Raw genomic sequence first — 19,561 nt, 5'->3', positions numbered from 1 at the left:
ACTCCATTTTCCATGAACTTTATCAAGTACCCTGGTATGTATATTTTTTAAATGGAATGCAGTAATAGTGGTGTTTTTTTTAATTTAAACATTTAGGCATCCATAACAGAGCTACAGCTCTTTAAATAGCTGCTGGGTATCTCATTGTATAGATAGAAAGGCATTTCATCACCCCCCTCATTATTGAACACTAGAGGCGCCGACTGCTGCGGCCATAAGCCAAACTAAGCTACACCCGCCTGCGTCTACCAGTCGTCCCGTGAGCACATCCGGGGTCCCGAACTTCCTGGTAACAGTTTCAGACCCTACCCCTACCCCCCCACCCCGTCTTCCTGGAAGAACCTCTAGACTAAAGTACTGCTGCTTCCGGGGAGATCACACAGCCCCAAGCTGAGCACCGAGACCAGGGAGCCCCACGATCGACTGGCGAAGGTGATCAGCTCTGTGAGGGCCTGGCCCCTCCCCTCCCAGGGGTGGGGTGTGACATGAGCTACTTCACCTCCCTCTGTCATTGTCATTGGCTATGAAACAGGCTGATGATACCATGTGGGACAGAGATGAGAGTCCATACTACTACTGCTACTACCGAAGTGAGAAGTAAAAGTGCCAGACCCTCAGGCCTCGGCGAGCAATAAAGACCCTCATTCTCGCTCCCGCTGTCTGCAGAGCTTGAGGTAACAAATCCAAACCCCACCTTGGAGCACATGGTGGCCTGGCCATGCCCGGCCGCGCGCCAGGTCTCCCGGCTCCGGCCTCTGGGAAATGCACTTTTTTCTTCACGCTACTAAGAGCTGCAAGCTGAGCCCTCCGAAGCGGACTGAGAATGCAGGTTTTCTCAAAGTGTTGGTTTTTCCTACCCAGCTACGCGTCCTGCTCATCTTAGGAGAAGCCCCTGGGCCTGGACTGCTGTGGCGGCACCAGGGAGGAAGCCCCAGCCCACGATGCCGGCGTCCGAGATCTGAGTGCCCTTGCTCTGCTGGGAGGTGGCAGGTGACTGTCCTACTGCTTGGGCCCTGCCACCCACGTGCGAGACCAGGACTGAGCTGCTGGCCCAGCCCTGACCATCGCGGCCGTTTGGGGAGTGAACCAGCAGGTGGAAGGTAGGTGGGTGTCTGTCTGTGTGTCCCTCCCTCCCTCCCCCATCCCCTACCCCAATGTTCACTGGCACCCCTGGCTTCCTTCATCCCCCCCTTTCTGGGGCTTCCAGCCTCACGCCCCTGCAGCTCCGGCGGCCTTAGGCACCCGCCCTTCCCCTGCTTCCGGTCAGTAGCAGCTCCCCACGAGGCAGGCCCCTTCCTGGCTTCCTCACCCCTGCCTTTCTCCCTCCAGGGAGAGCTGGCTGCTAGGCCAGAGCCTCTGCTCCGGGGTGCCCAGGAAACTGCTCCCACGCTGCACAGCCAGGACAATCCCTGCCCCCTGCCCCCTGCCCCCTTGGCAGGGCCCCTCTGTGCCCTCCTGCCATTTAAACACAAATGCCCATGGCAGGCATCCAGGTAAGGGGCTGGTTAAGATGCCTGTCCCTCAGCGGAGTGCTTGGGTTTGGTCCTCCTCTGGCTCCTGACCAGCTTCCTGCTAAGGCAGGCCCCGGGAGCAGCAGTGACAGCTCAAGGATTTGGGTTCCTGCCAGCCAGGGGGAGACTGGGATGGTGCTCCCAGCTTCGACGCAGTCCAATCCGGGCCCCTCTGGGCATTTGGGGAGTGGATGGGCTCGCTCTCTGCTTCTCAAAAAACAAATGCCCCTATGGGAAGCAGCTCAGCCTTCTCCACAGCCTACAGCCTTCCCTCAGTGGTCTTGTTCAGCCACCAAACCTCAGCCATGACCCCAGTCCAGCTCCTGACTGCCCTCATGGGTTTGAGCTACTGGACTAGGCAGGGCCAAAGTCTTAAACTCAGGGTAACTAAAAATGACCTTGCCACAATCTACCAAATTTTCCATCATTCTCCTGGTCACATGATGGCACCTGTCAAGTCCAGAGTCTACCCTTACACCTCACTGTCCTCAATCTTGCCCCTCCTGGCCACTATTATTGAGCGCTTACATTGCACAGTTGTGGGGGTTGTGCACTGCACATTCTGGAGAAAATCACTCAGACAGAGTACCACGTGTACCCTGATCACCGAGATTCCTGTCACCTCAGGCAGGGCCCTGCTGGGTGAGGACCACACAGAGCCTTCTGAAGCAGCACCCAGGGGAGGCCTCTCAGGTCAAAGGACAGGTAGGAAATGACAGGGCCCAGGCTCAAACCCACGGGCATCTGACACCAGCGTGCCCTGTCCTCCACAGCGTAAGACCCACGGACCAAGACGCACGTTGTCCTCTGGTGGGAACCTGCCAGGTCATCCAGCTGAAGACAGGAGTCCGGACGTGCCCAAGAGGAGGGCAGGACCTCAGCCTGGGGGTGGACAGGCCCCGGAAGCACGGTGGCTCTGCAGGCTTGTGCTCCTTAGAGCAGGTGCCTGGGTTCTGGCTCCCACTGAGCTCCTGCCCACTGCAAGCCCCCTCCCCACTCGGGGTGGCTCTTGGGGTACAGTACGCCCTCACTGTGTCCCAGTGCCCCGCAGGCCCTGGCGCCTGCTTGCAGCCCCAGCACCACACCCGGTGCTGTCTCAAAGATGGCTCTGGCAGGGGTACCATCAAGAGCTCCTTGCTTTTTTCGTCTAAGGTTATTGGGTTGTTTGATAAGGCAGAGTAATATGGAGGGAGAGACAGAGCTTCCATATTCTGGTTCATTCCCCAAATGGCTGCAACAGCCAGGTCGGGGCCAGTCCAAAGCCAGAAACCAGAGACTTGGTCCTGCTCTCCCACATGGGGGGCAGGGACTCAGGTACTTGGGCCACCTTCCGCTGCCTTCCCAGGGGCAACAGCAAGAAGCTGGACTGGAAGAGGGGAACCTGCACTCAACCCACTGTGCCATGCTGCCAGGCCCAAGAGCTCACTCCATTTGAGGCCAATAAAATAATTCCCTAAACTGCACAACCACTCCAAATAAAGACACTGAACACAGACCGGAGCGGCAGATGGCACAGCCGCTGAGGTCGCGGCTGGCGATGACCATAGTGCCCGACTCTGGTCCCGGCCCCTCTGCTTCTGAGCCAGCTCCCTACGGAGGCACCTGGGATCACCCCAGCACTTAGGTCCCCGTCCTCCGTGTGGAAGGCCTGAAGGGCAGAGGTCCAGGCTCCCCAGGGCAGGGGACAGGGAAAGTAGGGGTGCCTCAGCTCCAAGGACTCGGGATGGCATGGGAGGATCCCTGGCTGTCACAGGCTTGGAGCCCCGCCCAGAGTGCACATGGTGGCTTTGCTGCCGAGAAGGGGCTCGCACTGTCTCCAGACTGAGGCGATGTGCCCATAATCAGAACCCACTGTGCCTCCGAGATGGAATCCGCCGCCTGTCTCCAGCCCCAGCCTCCCCAGCCCAGCACTCCCGTCACCGGGCTACTGTCAGCAGGGCACAGATCACCCAGGCAGGAAAGCAAGAAACATCGGAGTTCAATGACACTATAGGGGCCGGTGCTGTGGCGTAAAGGTAAACATCGCTGCCTGCAGCTCCAGCATCCCAGATGGGCACTGGTTCAAGTCCCGGCTGCTCTACTTCCAATCTACCTCCCTGCTACTGTGCCTGCGAAAGCAGTGGAGTATGGTCCAAGTGTTTGGGCCCCTGCACCCATGTGGGAGACCCAGATGATGCCCCTGGCTTCAGATCTGCCCAGCTCCAGCAGTTGGGGCATTCGGGGAATGAACTTAGATGTGAATGCAAGATGTTGATGCCTCTGTGTGTGTGTGTGTGTGTGTGTGTGTGTCTGTCTGTCTCACACTCACACAGCCTTTCAAATCTTTTTTTTTTTTTTATATTTATTTGAAAGAGTTAGGAGAGGCAGAGAGGGGTGTCTTCCATCTGCTGGTTCACTCCCCAGTTGGCTGCAACGGCCGGAGCTGCACCTATCTGAAGCCAGGAGCTTCTTCTAGATCTCCCACATGGGTGCAGGGGCCCAAGGACTTGGGCCATCTTCCACTGCTTTCCTAGGCCATAGCAGAGAGCTGGATCAGAAGTGGAGCAGCTGGGACTAGAACCGGAGCCCATATGGGATGCCGGCACTTCAGGCCAGGGCGTTAACCCACTTCGCCACAGTGCTGGCCCCATAATTTTATTTGACAGAGTGAGAGAAAGTTCTTCCTTCCATTGGTTCACCCCCCAAATGGCCGCCACGGCCGGAGCTACGCCGATCTGAAGCCAGAAGCCAGGTGCTTCTCCTGGTCTCCCTTGTGGGTGCAGGGCCCAAGTACTTGGGCCATCCTCCACTGCCTTTCCGGGCCACAGCAGAGAGCTGGACTGCAAGAGGAGCAACCAGGACAGAACTGGCGCCCATATGTGCTGCAGGCGGAGAATTAACCAAGTGAGCCACGGCACTGGCCCAAATCTTTTTTTAAAAAGGTTTGTTTATTTATTTGAAAGTCAGAGTTAGGAGAGGGAGAGGTCTTGTATCTGCTGGTTCACTCCCCAGATGATGGCTATGGCCAGCGCTGGGCCCATCCAAAAGCTAGGAGCTACCTTCATGTCTTCTCATGTGGGCCATCTTCTGCTTTCCCTGGCCATAGCAGAGAGCTGGATTGGAACTGGAGCAGCCGGGACTCGAACCAGCACCGATATGGATGGCAATGGCTTTACCCGCTTGCACCAGCCCCCAGGATATATTCTTTTTGTCAGCACATGGAACATTCTCTGGGATAGGCCATAAAACAAGCCTCAACAAACTTCTGTTGTTTTTTTTTTGTTTTGTTTAAGATTTATTTATTTACAAGTTAGAGCTATACATAGAAAGGAAGAGAGAAAGAGATTGGTCTTCCATCAGCTGGGTCACTCCCTAGTTGGCCTCAACGGCCAGACCTGTGCTGATCTGGAGCCAGGAGCCTCTTCCCATGTGAGTCTCCCATGTGGGTGCAAGGGCCCAAGGACTTGGACCATCCTTCACTGCCTTTCCAAGCCAGAGCAGAGAGCTGGATTGGAACTGGAGCGGCCAGGACTTGAACCGGCACCAATATGGGATGCCGGTACTGACAGATGGTGGCCTTACCCACTATGCTGCAGCACTGGCCCTTCAACAAACTTCTAAAAAATTATATTGTCAGGGCTGGCGCTGTGGTGTAGTGAGTGAAGCTGCCACCTGCAGTTACAGCATCCCATGGGGGCGCCGGTTCAAATCCCGGCTGCTCTACTTCTGATCCAGCTCTCTGCTATGGCCTGGGAAGACAGTGGAAGATGGCCTAGACACTAGATCCTACATGTACATGGGTGACCCGGAAGCAGCTCCTGGCTTCCACATGGTGCAATTCTGGCCAGTGCAGTCATTCTGCCTTTCAAATAAATAAAGATACATTGTATTGTACCTCTTTTCTGACCACAATGGTATAAAACTAGAAATTATACCAGCAGGGATGGACGGTTAGCCTAGCAGTTAGGACACTGAAACGCCTGACACCAGTGTCCCCCGAATGCAGATGGGTCAAGTGCCGGGGCTCCTGCCTCCCACAGGGTGATCTGGATCAGCATTGTTTCCATTCTTGTTCATTTCAAAGAATTTTCCTTTTGATTTCATCACCGATTCATTCAGAAGCATATTTTTCAAACCTCTGTGCTTATATAATTTTTAAAAATTATTTATGGCCAGCGCTGTGGTTCAGTGGATTAAAGCCCCAGCATCCCATATGGGTGCTGGTTCAAGACCTGGCTGCTCTACTTCCCATCCAGCTCTCTGCTGTGGCCTGGGGAAGCAGAAGATGGCCCAAGTCCTTGGGCCCCTGCACCCACATGAGAAGACATGAAGGAAGCTCCTGGCTTCAGATCAGCTCAGCTCTGGCCATTGTGGCCAACTGGGGAGTGAACCATCGGATGGAGCACCTCTCTCTCTCTGCCTCTCCTGCTCTCTGTGTAGCTGTTTCAAATAAATAAATAAATCTTTAAAAAATAAAGGGCAAGAGGGCAATAGAATACAGACTAGAGATAAAATAAATGAAATAGACTTCTTAAGCAATTCAAAAGATCAGTGAAGAACTGGGTTCTGAAAATATAAAATTGATAAACCTTTAGGTAGGCTAGTAAGAAAAAAAGATGAGATATTACAGCCAGTACCACAGAATACCAAGGATTGCTGGGTACCCTTGCAGCAACTGTATGCCAACAAATTGGAAAGGCCTTCTCTAAGCCCATGTAACATGTGAACAATGAAGACACAGAACTTTAACAGACCAATAGCAAATAATGAGATTGAACCAGTAATCAAAAACCTCACCAAAAAAATTCCAGGAACAGACAGCTTCACTGCTGAATTCTAGCAAACATTTAAGATTTATTTGAAAGGCAGAGTTAGAGGGAGAGACAAAGATCTTCCATCTGCTGGTTTACTCCCACAAATAGCTACAATGGCCAGAGCTGGGCCGATTCAAAGCCAGGAGCTTCTTCCAGGTCTCCCATGCAGGTGCAGGGTCCCAAGGACTTGGGCCATCTTCCATTGCTTTCCCAGGCCATAGCAGAGAGCTGGATTGGAAGTGGAGAAGCTGGGACTTGAACTGGCGCCCATATGGGATGCCGGCACTGCAGGCAGTGGCTTTACCCTTTGCCACAGCTCCAACCCACAAAGCCTTTCTTTTATGTAGGAGTACTATTTTCTTTAGCTTAGCTGCTAAGATGCCCTTGTCCCTCGTCAGAGTACCTGGCTTCAACTCCAGACCCTGTCTCCTGATTCCAGTTTTCTGCTAATGCAGACCCTGGGCAGACCGTGGGACACAGCAGTGACAACTCAAGTAACTGGGCTCCTGCCACCCACAAGGGAGACCTGGATTGAGTTCCCAGCTTTGGCTCCAGCCCACTGTAGTCATTGTGGGCATTTGGGAAGTGAACCTAGAAGATGAGGGCGCTCTCTCCTCATTTGTGTGTCTCCAACAGGTAATTTTTAAAAAGAATGTCATACTCAAGGTTGTAAGTTTCAGCAAGAGTCAAATGACATAGGGCTGTTCTAATTGGACAGTTTAGGTAAAGGATTTTATTTTCTATTAGGTTTACTATTTTTTTAATTTATTTGAAAGAGTTGGGGCTGGAGCTGTGGAGTAGGGTAAAGCTGCCACCTGCAGCACTAGCATCTCATATGGGTGCTGGTTTTAGTCCCGGCTGCTCCATTTCTGATCCAGCTCTCTGCTATGGCCTGGGAAAGTAGTAGAAGATGGCCCAAGTCCTTGGGACCCTGCTATCCATGTGGGAGGCCTGGAAGAAGCTCCTGGGCTTCGGATCGGCACGGCTCTGGCCGTTGTGGCCATCTGGGGAGTGAACGAGCAGATGGAAGATCTACCTTTCTCTGTTCTCTCTACCTCTGTTTCTCTGTGTAATTCTCATTTTCAAATAAATAACTATTTAAAAAAAGTTACAGAGAGGGGTAGAGCCATCTGCTGGTTCACTCCCCAGATGGCCACAATGGCCAGAGCTGTGCCCATCTGAAGCCAGGAGCTAGAACTTCTTCCAGGTCTCCCACATGGGTGTTGGGCCCAAGGACTTGGGACCATCTTCCATTGCTTTTCCAGGTCATAGCAGGGAGCTGGATGGGAAGTGCAGTAGCCGGGACTCAAACCAGCACCCATATGGGATGCCAGCACTGCAGGCTTGGGCTTTAACCCACTATGCCACAACGCTGGCCCCTACTTATTTCTTTTCAAAACCACAACTTTTACTGAGTGACAAAGGACTGCATGCCACTGCACTTTGAGACACATTGAGTCATTTGTTCACCTACTGTGTGCCAGCCAGTGTTCAATGAAAAAAGCAGTCAAAAAATCCTCTGTCCTCAAGGATTTTACATCATTGTGATGGGCCAGGGAGTTTGGATGATAAACAGTTAAGAATTATCATGGGGCCGGCGCTGTGGCATAGTAGGTAAAGCTGCCACCTGCAGTGCCGGCATCCCACATGGGCGCCAGTTCAAGTCCCGGCTGCTCCACTTCCGATCCAGCTCTCTGCTATGGCCTGTGAAAGCAGTAGAAGGTGGCCAAAGTTCTTGGGCCCCTGTACCCACGTGGGAGACCCGGAGGAGGCTCCTGGCTTCAGATTGGCACAGCTCCAGCTGTTGTGGCCAATTGGGGAGTGAACCAGCGGAGGGCAAACTTCTCTATCTGCCTCTGCCTCTCTGTAACTCTGCTTCAAGTAAATCTTAAATGAATGTATGTCTTTTTTTTTTTTTTTAACAGAGCATGCACAGGTGCACACACTTGCATCCACTGCTTCACTTTCCAAATGGCTACAACAGCCATGGCTGGGCCGGGCGGAAGCCAGGGGTAGAAACTGCATCCAGGTCTCCCATGTGAGTGGCAGGGGCCCATGTTCTTGAACCTTCTGCTGCTGCCTTCCCAGCTGTGTTAGCAGGGAGGGGGATCAGAAGCAGGACAGCAGGGACTCCCACCGGCACTCACGGGATGCTGGAGTGATGAGTAGGGGCTTAACCCACTCCAACACAAGCCAGCCCCCCTACCAAACTTTAGAAGAACTAACAAGTTTTTCTCAAACCATCCCAATGAATTAAACTGGAAGGAACTCTTCCAAATTCATTCGTTCTGTGAAGCCATCATGACCTTGATTCCAAACCCAGACAGGAACACGACAGCAGCAAACAGAAACCACAGACCAATAAACCTGAAGACACAAATTCTCAGAATACTTGCAGGTTGAATCCAACTGTAAGTAATCAAAAAGATCATCCATTAGGACCAGGCCGAGCTTACCCTGGAGACGCAGGTGTGGTTCAACATACACAAATTGATAAATGAATGTGGTGTAGCAGGTAAATCTGCCGCCTGTGGTGCCGGCATCCCATATGGACGCTGATTTGAGTCCTAGCTGCTCCACTTCCGATCCAGCTCTCTGCTGTGGCCTGGGAAAGCAGCAGCAGATGGCCCAAGTCCTTGGGTGCCTATACCCAAGTGGGAGATGCGGAGGAAGCTCCTGGCTTCAGATCGGTGCAGTTCTGGCCGTTTCGGCCAATTGGGGAGTGAACCAGCAGATGGAAGACACCTCTCTGTGTGTAACTCTAACTTTCAAGTTAATAAATCTTAAAAAAAAAAAAAAAAGAATGCCACACATCAACAGAATGAAGCATACAAATGTTATCTCAGTAGATGCAGAAAAAACATTTGCTAGAACTCAACATCCATTGATGACAAATACCCTGCATAACTTAAGTATAGAAGGAATAAACTTCCACATACTAAAGGCTATAGATGATAAACCCACAGCCAATCTCATAATGAATTTAAAAAAGCTTAAAGCATTCCCTCTAACATATGGAACCAGACAAGGATGGATGTCCCCTCTCACCACTCTTAATATGGTACTGGAAGTTTTAGTCAGAGTCACTGGGCAAGAGGAAGAAACAGAAGGCAGCTGGCGCCATGGCTCACTAGGCTAATCCTCCGCCTTGCGGCGCCGGCACACCGGGTTCTAGTCCCGGTCGGGGTGCCGGATTCTGTCCCGGTTGCCCCTCTTCCAGGCCAGCTCTCTGCTGTGGCCAGGGAGTGCAGTGGAGGATGGCCCAGGTGCTTGGGCCCTGCACCCCATGGGAGACCAGGAGAAGTACCTGGCTCCTGCCATCGGATCAGCGCGGTGCGCCAGCCGCAGCGCACCGGCCGCGGTGGCCATTGGAGGGTGAACCAACGGCAAAGGAAGACCTTTCTGTCTCTCTCTCACTGTCCACTCTGCCTGTCAAAAAAAAAAAAAAAAGGCATGCAAATGGGAAAAGAGGAAGCAACATCCTCCCCATCTGCAGAGACTCTGATTCCATAGATGGAAAAACCTGAAGACTCCACCAAAAGATTATCAGGAAATGATAAATGATGAAAGGTACAGGTTAAAAACCCAAACACCAAAGTCAGTAGCTTTTTCTCTTTCAAATAAATAAATCTTTAAAAAATTTAAGAGTTAGAGAGGCAGAGAGAAGTCTTCCATCCGCTGGTTCACTCCCCAATTGGCCACAACAGCTGGAGCTGCACCGATCCAAAGCCAGGAGCTTCTTCTGGGTCTCCCAAGTGGGTGCAGGGGCCCAAGGACTTCTGCTTTCCCAGGTCACAACAGAGAGCTGGACTGGAAGCAGAGCAGCCGGGACTCGAAATGGTGCCCAAATGGGATGCCAGTGCTTCAGGCCAGGGCTTTAACCCACTGTGCCACAGCACCGGCCCCAATCAGTAGCTTTTTAACTGAGAAACAACCCTTATAGAACAATCCTATTATCAATAGGTAAAAAGTAAATAATAAATCTTGGAATAAATTTAACCAAGGATATGACAGACCACTCCAATAAAAATTACAAAACACTAATGAAAGAAATTGAAGTGCCAATGCATTGCAACACCAGATTTCAAGACAGGTGCGAGCAACTTATTTTTTCAGTATATTCCTGGTTATGTCTGAACTGAAGCTCACTTAGCATGCATATTTTTGGCCAAGCTGTTGGAGGGATTTTTTTTTCTCTTTGTTAGACTTTTGAGGTGGACAGTGTATACCAATGATGTTTTAACTCATCCTCATGTAATATGCAGAACTCCCAAATCCTACTTCTCTTGAAAGCCTTATGATCTGAAGTGGAAGTAAGTAAGTAAAAGTTAATTGAGTCTTAAAGGTTAGTATGTTCAGAGGGGGGCCGCTAGCTTAGCTCTCAAGACACTGGTTGGGATGCCTACACCCAAAGTGTCTGAACTCCACTCCCCATCTCGGCTCCCGACTCCAGCTTCCTACTTACACGGACCCTGGGAGGCAGCAGCGTGGGTTCAGGCAGTTGGTTCCTTGCCACCCACATCAGGGAGCCAGACTGTATTTCTGGTTGCCAGCTTCTGCCCCGACTCAGCCCCTGGGAGGCGGTGGTGCCAACTCAAGCTGTTGGGCTCCTGCCGCTGGCTCTAGGCTTCACCCTCTGGCCCAGGGCCTTTTCAGGCACTGTGGAGTGAACAGGGGGATAGGAGTTCTTTATTGCTTTCTCTGCCTCTCTCAAATACATAGAAAGATGAATAGGTTCAAAATTATGAATGTTGGTACCAAAAATTCTGCAATTAGAATCATAAAAATAGAATTTACAATCTCAAGTTATTTAAAAATATATACACTTTTTTTGGCTCAAAAAGAATATAATGTCTTTCTTTGCTTTCTTGGAGAACACAGTCTCTCAGTCTTGGTGTTAACTGTCAGCCTGTTTCCCTGTGCGTTAAATCTACAGTTATTTGGAAATTCTTAACTGTTTTTGTATAATGCATAGCTTTCCTAATCATTAGTTATTGCAGCATATTGCTCTTGTAGTATTAAATATAAACTATTTCAACCAACTGCCACAATTTAATATATAGAGCTTTCCTATATACAAAATAAAGTGAATATAAAAAAGGAAAATGGGGTTAATACTTTTTGGGGGGACTAATTTAAAATTCCATGTCTTTTTTAAAGTGTGGGTTTATAAATGCATGTTGGTCAATCACAGCAATAGGTAATCAAGTTATAATCTTTGAGACCTAACGTGCAGATTTTTCATGACAGCTCATTGTCCCACATGTCCCTGTTTGAAAGACGGTGCAGCAGGAGCACCTCCCCACAATGCATTCCTCTTCGCTCACAGCTGAACAAGAAGGAAATGCACAAACAGGAAAAACTGCAAATGCATAAGATGGGCAGAGACAAAAATCCCATTCCATAATAAATTATAGAAATTGCAATAATGTGGCCAGCACCATGGCTCACTTGGCTAATCCTCCACCTGCAGCACCGGCACCCCGGGTTCTAGTCCCGGTTGCTCCTCTTCCAGTCCAGCTCTCTGCTGTGGCCCGGGAAGGCAGTGGAAGATGGTCCAAGTGCTTGGGCCCTGCACCTGCATGGGAGACCAGGAGAAGCACCTGGCTCCTGGCTTCGGATTGGCACAGCACAGGCCGTAGTGGCCATTAGGGGAGTGAACCAACGGAAGGAAGACCCTTTCTCTCTGTCTCTCTCTCACTAACTCTGCCTGGCAAAAAAGAAGAAAAGAAATTGCAATAATGCCCATGTCTGGTTTTTCAAGATTGATTCTAGTGGGATTTTTAAAATAATTATTTGAAAAGCGGTGAGAGTGAGAGATGGAAATCTTCCATCTGCTAATTCACTCGCCAAATGGCTGCAAAGGCTGAAGCCAGGAGCCTGGAACTCCACTGGGTCTCCCATACGGCTGACAAGGGCTCCAGCACCTGGGCCATCTGCTGCTGCTTCCCCAAGCACATTAGCAAGGAGCTGAATCAGAAGTGGAGCAGCCAGGATTCAATGTGGCACTCATATGGATTGCCAACATCACAGATGGCTGTGCCACAACACCAGCCCCCTCTAGTGGATTTTAAGTGTCTTCAAGTTACAAATTTTAAACACCTGCAGTATCCAAGTGGTCACACAGAATTCAAGTTGCCCGAGTTCCATTTCTTCATCCTTACAAGCAGTGTGCTAAAATTATGTCCAATGCATTGTTTAAAGCAGGGCACAGCTGCACCATCAGATTTGGAGACACTGCATTTACTCCAAAGATTCAGTACCTTTACAAATTTACTCCACAAAGCTTGCCGCTCAGGGTGGGCGTTTGACACGGCTGTCCAGTAAGACACTGCACGGGATGCCCATATAGTGCGAGTCCCAGCTCCTCGGCTTCCAACTCAGCTTCCTGCTCATGTGCACCCTGGGAGGCAGCAGGCGGTGCCACCACGTTGGAGACCCAGTTGGGGTTCCTGGCTCCCGGCCTCAGCCTGGCCCAGCTCCAGCTCTTGCCAGCACTTAGCGACTGAACCAGCAGATGGGAGATCTCTCTTTCTGTGTGTCTCTCTGCCTTTCAAATAAATGAAAAAATTATGAACAGTGAAAGGAAAGCCAAGAGGAAAACTCACTTTAAACCAAAGTAGTCATTTTGTTTTTCAGCATTAAATCTTTTTATTACAGCAGCCATCAGGCCTCAGAGCCAGCAGCCTGCCAAAGAGCGAGGTCTGGCTTCAGGACTTCAGATCGCTCCCAACCTACCATCTCACCGGGTACCCAGCAGCCAGTGCCAGTGACACTGTGAGCAGATCCCCAGCTGCACTCCTGCCCCGCCCACATCTCCGCTCCCCAAGGCCCTGGGGCCACTGCTCAGCCTGGAGACTCGCCCCTCCATCTACAGGAAACACACTCCCCAGGCACGCACTTACAGCCCTCTCTTCCTTCTCTTTTGCAAAACACCTCTTAATGCAGTGTCCAAGTGTTCACTCCACGGGTAAGAAATGAACTATCAGACCACTAAAAGACATGCAGGAACCTCCAGTGCAATATTGATAAGTGAAAGAAGTGGACATGAAGAGCCTACACACGGTATGACATTCCAGAAAAATCTGTGGAGACAGCACCGAGATCAGTAGGGCTGGGGAGATGCCGAGGTGGAACACGAGGGATTTTTAGAGCAGTGGCACGATCCTGTGTGGTACTGTGAGACAGACACGTGTCATCACATACCCGTGAGCATACACCAGCAGCAGCAAACCTTAACGCAAACCAGGGACTTCAGCCAATCATCACGTAGCAACAGCGGCTCATCTGTTGTGACAAGTAGCGCCCCCTAATGTAAGATGTCAATTAACGGGGGTCACTGTGTGGTTGGGATGAGGCTTTATGGGAACTCTACTTCCTACTGAATGTCTCTGAGCACGAAACTGCTCTAAGAAAGAAATCCATCAAAAGCCTACAGAAGCGTTCCCTCGTTTTTCCTGTTTTTGTATCCAATCCATTCATTGCTTTAGCAACTTCCGACATTGCCTAGAGTTGCCAGCAGGTGGCGACCACAGGCAGCAGCGGGCATTTTCGCTTTCCAGGTGGGCCTGGGCTCTGCAGGGCCCCGTGGCAACCTGGCCCGCAAAGCCCTGCCCCCAGACTTGCTCTCAGCAAACTCTTGTTTCCACACATTCAGACCAAAGCCTTGGTGCCATCCTGACTCTGTCCCTCTCACAACCCACCTCCAATCCCCAAACAAATCTCGATTCATCTACCTTCAAACTGTATGCATGGGGCCAGTGCTGTGGCATAGTGGGTAAAGCCACCGCCTGCAGTACCGGCATCCCATATGGGTGCTGGTTTGAGTCCCGGCTGCTCCACTTCTGATCCAGCTCTCTGCTGTGGCCTGGGAAAGCAGTAGAAGATGGCTCAAGCCCTTGGGCCCCTGCACCTGTGTGGGAGACCAGAAAGAAGCTCCTGACTTTGGATTGGCCCATTGGCCATTGCAGCCATCTGGGGAGTAAACCAGCAGATGGAAGACCTCTCTCTCTGCCTCTGCCTCTCTACCTCTTTCAAGTAAATAAGTCTGTTAGGTAGGAAGTCAGAAATGAGCTTGTGTGTGTGTGACAAAGGCCTAAGGAGTTGACATCTAGGTCCAGCATCCGCATCTCAAAGTCATCCAGATAACTTTCCAGGTGCAGCCCAGTATCTGCACTTCAAACGCCCTGCCCCTTCTACCCGATAACCTCCTTCCTCTAAGGCTCCTCTAAGGCCGGGCGACACCAGCCAGGCTTCCCCCTGTCTGATAACTTCAGGGGGAAGACTCAGATAGGAATTTTTCATATTTACATCCAGAAAGTCCTTTGTTCCAGGAGCAGCAGAGGTGGGGAGGCAAGGCCCATCCCCTTAAAAACCCCCGGCCTCAACCAGACTGCGCGCTCAGCCCTCTGCCTCTCTGCTGAGCCGCCCGCCTGGCCTGGCCAGGTGTACTCTCTCCACTCAACCATGTAACCCTGCTCTCCCCCAGTCTGAGTGGGCACTCTCTCTCAGGTTCTGTCTGGAGAGGTGCCCATCCGTTCCTACGGATGTCCCTACCCTAATAAACCTTGCTATTTTGCTTTCCACTACTCTGTCTCATGCCTGAATTCTTTCTTGCGTGAAGAAAAGAACCCTTGCCTTCTCAGGTAACAAGTAGTTTCATAGTTTCAAGTCTTACATTTAGATATGTAATGTACTTTAATTGATTTCCTAAGGGTTAGGGGTAGAGGGGACAAATGCCAATAGTCTGCATATGGATATCTAGTTTTTCCAGGACGAGTAAAATTTTATTTTTATTTATTTGAAAGGCAGAGAAACAGAGACAGATCGACAAAAACAAATCTTCCATCTGCTGGTTCATCTTTCAAATGCCTGTAGCAGCTAGGGCTGGGCCAGACTGAAGCCAGGAGTCTGAAACGCAATCCAGCCCTCCCATTCGGGAGGCAGGGACCCATGGACTTGAGCTACCGCCTGCTGCATCTCAGGGCACATGTTAACATACAGCTGAACTCGGAAGCAGAGCCAGTACGCAGACCCAGGCCCTCCCATGAGGGATGCAGGCGTCCCAAGCAGTGTCCTAACCCGATGCCACACGCCCCTCCTCCCCCGTGTCCTGGCACTGTCCGTGAAGGAGGCTGGCATCTCTGTGGAACACGAGCTGGCTGCAGATGCACGGACTCATCTTTGGGATCCCTGTTCTGTTCCACTGCCCTGTGTCTGTCTCTGTGTGCCAGTTACATAGTTCTGCAGAGCTTCTTGAAATCGGGCTTTGTGAGGGCTCCATTTGCTCTTTCTGTAAAGTATTACCATGATGCTTTGAGGTCTTTTGTGCTTCTGTATGAATTTTAGGATTGTTTTTGCTAGTTCTGTGAAGACTGTCATGTGTTGTGATGGGGAGTGCACTGAATCCGTACGTTCACTTTGAGTAATATTAATATTAATTCTTCCAAACCATTTCCTCTAGGCTTTCACTTTTTTTTATCATTATAGCCATAATGATCCTTCAGATTTCTGTGGGGTGAGTTTTAATAGCCTCTTTTTCATCTGATTTTATTTGATTCTCCTTTTCTCTTAAATAGTGTAGCTAAAGGTTTATCAATATTATTTTTTAAAAAATTAATACTTCATTTCATTGATTTTTTTTGTATTTATTGTTTCAACTGATTTTTGGCTTTTTAAAAATTTATTTGAGAGAGAAGCATACAGAGTTCCTAGTCACTGATTCACTCCACAAATGGTGCTGGGCTAGGCTGCAGCCAGAAGCCGGGAACCCAATCCTGGTCTCCCACGTGGGTGGCAGAGAACCACCTGCTTGAGCCAACACCTGCTGTCTCGCAGGGTGTGCATTAATAAAGGCTGCAACCAGCAGCAGAGCCAAGACTTAAGCCCAGGCGCTCTGAGACAGCGTCTGGGTACCTCAAGCAGCATCTTCACTGCCCTACCAAACACCTGCTCCCATTCTTCATTAGGTCTTTCCTTCTACTGACTCTGAATTTGGTTTGTTCTCCCTTTTCTGCTACTAGTCTGGGAAAGCCCAAGTCCTTGGGCCCCTGCACCCACATGGGAGACCCGGAGGAAACTCCTGGCTCCTGGCTTTGGATTGGCGCAGCTCCGGCTGTTGCGGCCAACTGGGGAGTAAACCAGTGGATGGAAGACCTCCTCCCACCCAACTCTGATTTGCAAATAAATAAATCTTTTAAAAATTAAAATAAAGTAAGGCTGGTTCCGCAGCTCACTGGCTCATCCTCCGCCTGTGGTGCCGGCACCCCGGGTTCTAGTCCCAGTTGGGGCGCCAGTTCTGTCCCCGTTGCCCCTCTTCCAGTCCAGCTCTCTGCTGTGGCTCGGGAAGGCAGTGGAGGATGGCCCAAGTGCTTGGGCCCTGCATCCGCAGGGGAGACCAGGAGGAAGCTCCTGGCTCCTGGCTTTGGATCGGCACAGCACGCCAGCCATAGCAGCCATTTGAGGGGGTGAACCAACGGAAGGAAAACCTTTCTCTCTCTCTCTCTCGTCTAACTCTGCCTGTCAAAAAAAAAAAAAAGAAAGAAAAAAGAAAAAAAAAAGGAAAAAAAAAAGAAAAAGAAAGAAAGAAAGAAAAAATAAAATAAATCTTAAAAAAAAAAAAAAAAAAAAAAAAAAAAAAAAACCGAGAGGTGCTGATGCCATAGCACAGGTTAATCCTCCACCTGTGGCGCCAGCATCCCATGTGGGCACTAATTCTAGTCCCGGCTGCTCCTCTTCTGATCCAGCTCTCAGCTGTGGCCTGGGAAAGCAGTGGAAGATGGCCCAAGTGCTTGGGGCCCTGCACCCACACGGGAGACTGGGAGGAAGCTCCTGGCTCCTGGCTTCAGATTGGCCCAGCTCCGGCCGTTGCGGCCATCTGGGGAGTGAACCAGCGGATGGAAGACCTCTCTTTGTCTTTCCCTCTCACTGTCTGTAACTCTACCTCTCAAATAATATAATAAAAAAAACAAGAGATATTGATCTGATTTGAATGTTTGAATTTTGAGACTGCTTTGTGGCCCCATCCCAAAAATGTATGTGGTCTATCCCAAAGAACGTCCTCAGGGCTGATGCAAAGCATGTTTGCAGCTGTTGGGTGGACTGTCCCATGAGTGTCTGTTGGACGGGCTGTCCCGTGAGTGTCCGTTAGGTCTATGATGTGGTTTAACTCTGAAGTTTCTCTGCTGATATTTTGTCTAGAGGATCTCAAAGTGGGGTGTCAAAGTCCACTATAATCATTGCATTAGCTGATCTCTCCCGTTAGATCTAATGCTTTACAAGATCGGGCACTGCAGCGTTAGGCATTTACAATCATCACACCTTCTGAGTTGACCCCTTGGTTATTACATAGCGACCTCTCTTCTTTACTACTTTTATCTTACAGTTTATGTCATCTAGTGCAAGTACAGCGACTCTGGCTCACTTATGGTTTTGTTTGCATGAAGCATCTTTTGTTATCCTTTCACTTTTAGTTTGTGTCTTTACTGCTAAACTGAGTTTCTTGAAGACAGCTCACTGTTGGGTCTTGTTTTCCTATCCATTCTACCTGGTCTATTATCTTTTAATTAGGGAACTCAGTTCATTTACATAAGTTATTAATAGGTAATGGTTTAGTCCTGTCATTAAAACTTTTTTTCTTGGGGCTGCTGATGCAGCGGTATAGTGGGTAGAGCCACTGCCTGCAAGCTGGCATCCCATATAAGTACCGGTTCGAGTCCCGGCTGCTCCACCTGCAACCCAGCTCTCTGGTGTGGCCTGGAAAAGCAGTAGAAGATGGCCCAAGTCTTTGGGCCCCTGCACTTGTGTGAGAGACCTGGAAGAATCTCCTGGCTTTGGATCGGCCCAGCTCCAGCTGCCATGGCCAACTGGGATGTGAACCAGTGGATGCAAGACCTCTTTTTTCTCCTCTCTCTGCCTCTCAAGTAAATATTAAAAAAAAAAAAACAACACTTTTTTCTGTTTATCTTGAATATTTTTTGTCTGCTGGATTTTATGCTTTCGCATGTTTTTATAATGATAGTTCGATTTCTATGTTTCTCCCTTAAGCATCTTCTGCAAGGCCAATCTGGTGAGGATGAATTCCTTCAGGTTTTGCATGTTTTGCAAAGTCTTTATTTCTTATTCATTTAGGAAAGATAGCCTTATTGGGTAAAGTATTTTTGGTTAACGCTTTTTTCCTTTCTGAATTTGGAATGTATCATTCCATTCACTCCTGGCCTAGAAGATTTCTGCTGAGAAGTCTGCTGTAAATACAATGGAAGTTCCTCTAAAATGATGTTTTCCTCTTTGCTTTTAGACACTGAGATTTGATTGTAACATGCTACAGCGAGAGTCTTTTTTGGGTCACCTGGGCCTCCGTATTCGGACATCCTTCTCTTTCTGCAGGCTGGCATTTCAGCTCCTAGTTCACAGACCAGGATTCCTCCACTTTACTCTTCTCTCCCTCAGACCCCCCACGTGAGTATGTGCTCCTGTCACGTGTCCCAAGTCTCAGAGGCTTTCATTTCTTTTTTTTCCTTTCATTCTTATTTTTTGTCTGACCAGGGTATTTCAAAAGCCCTACCTCCGAGGTTGGATATTCTTAGTTCTGTTTGAAATAGTCCGTTGAAGATGCTTTGAATTGTGTGTTTGTTTTTAAGATTTATTTGAAAGGCAGAGTTATAGAGAGGAGAGACAGAGGGAGAAAGAAAGATCTTCCATCCACTAGTTCATTCCCCAAATGGCTGTAATAGCTGGGACTGGGCCAGGCCAAAGCCAGGAGCTTCTTCCAGATCTCCCAGGTGGGTGCAAGGGCTCAAGCACTTGGGCCATCCTCTTCTGCTTTCCCAGGAATATTAGTAGGGAGCCGGATTGGAAATGGAATGGCCAAGTCTTGAACAGATGCCCATATGGGATGCTGGCACTGCAGACAGCAGCTTCACCAGCAATGATACAGCGCCAGCCCCAAGCAGACATTTTTAGAAGCAAAAATGAAGTGGATTTCATAAGGCATTTTGAAACAATAATCCATGGCCAACAAAGTTGGGGCCAGTCCATGTTTGAACAGAAAGTTGCTGGGCAGATATTCTGGAAAAAACATTTTTGAATAAGATGTGGTGGGGTCAGCGTTATGGCATAGTGGGTTAAAGCCCTAGCCTGAAGCTCCGGCATCCCATATGGGCACCGGTTCATGTTCTGGCTGCTCCTCTTCCAATCCAGCTCCCTGCCATGGCCTGGGATAGCAGTGGAAGATGGTGCAAGTCCTTAGGCCCCTGCACC

This window comes from Oryctolagus cuniculus, chromosome 2, assembly GCF_964237555.1.
Source record: "Oryctolagus cuniculus chromosome 2, mOryCun1.1, whole genome shotgun sequence".
Taxonomy (NCBI): domain Eukaryota; kingdom Metazoa; phylum Chordata; class Mammalia; order Lagomorpha; family Leporidae; genus Oryctolagus; species Oryctolagus cuniculus.
The sequence above is the reverse complement of the archived record's forward strand: the minus strand, read 5'-3'. Positions refer to the sequence as shown.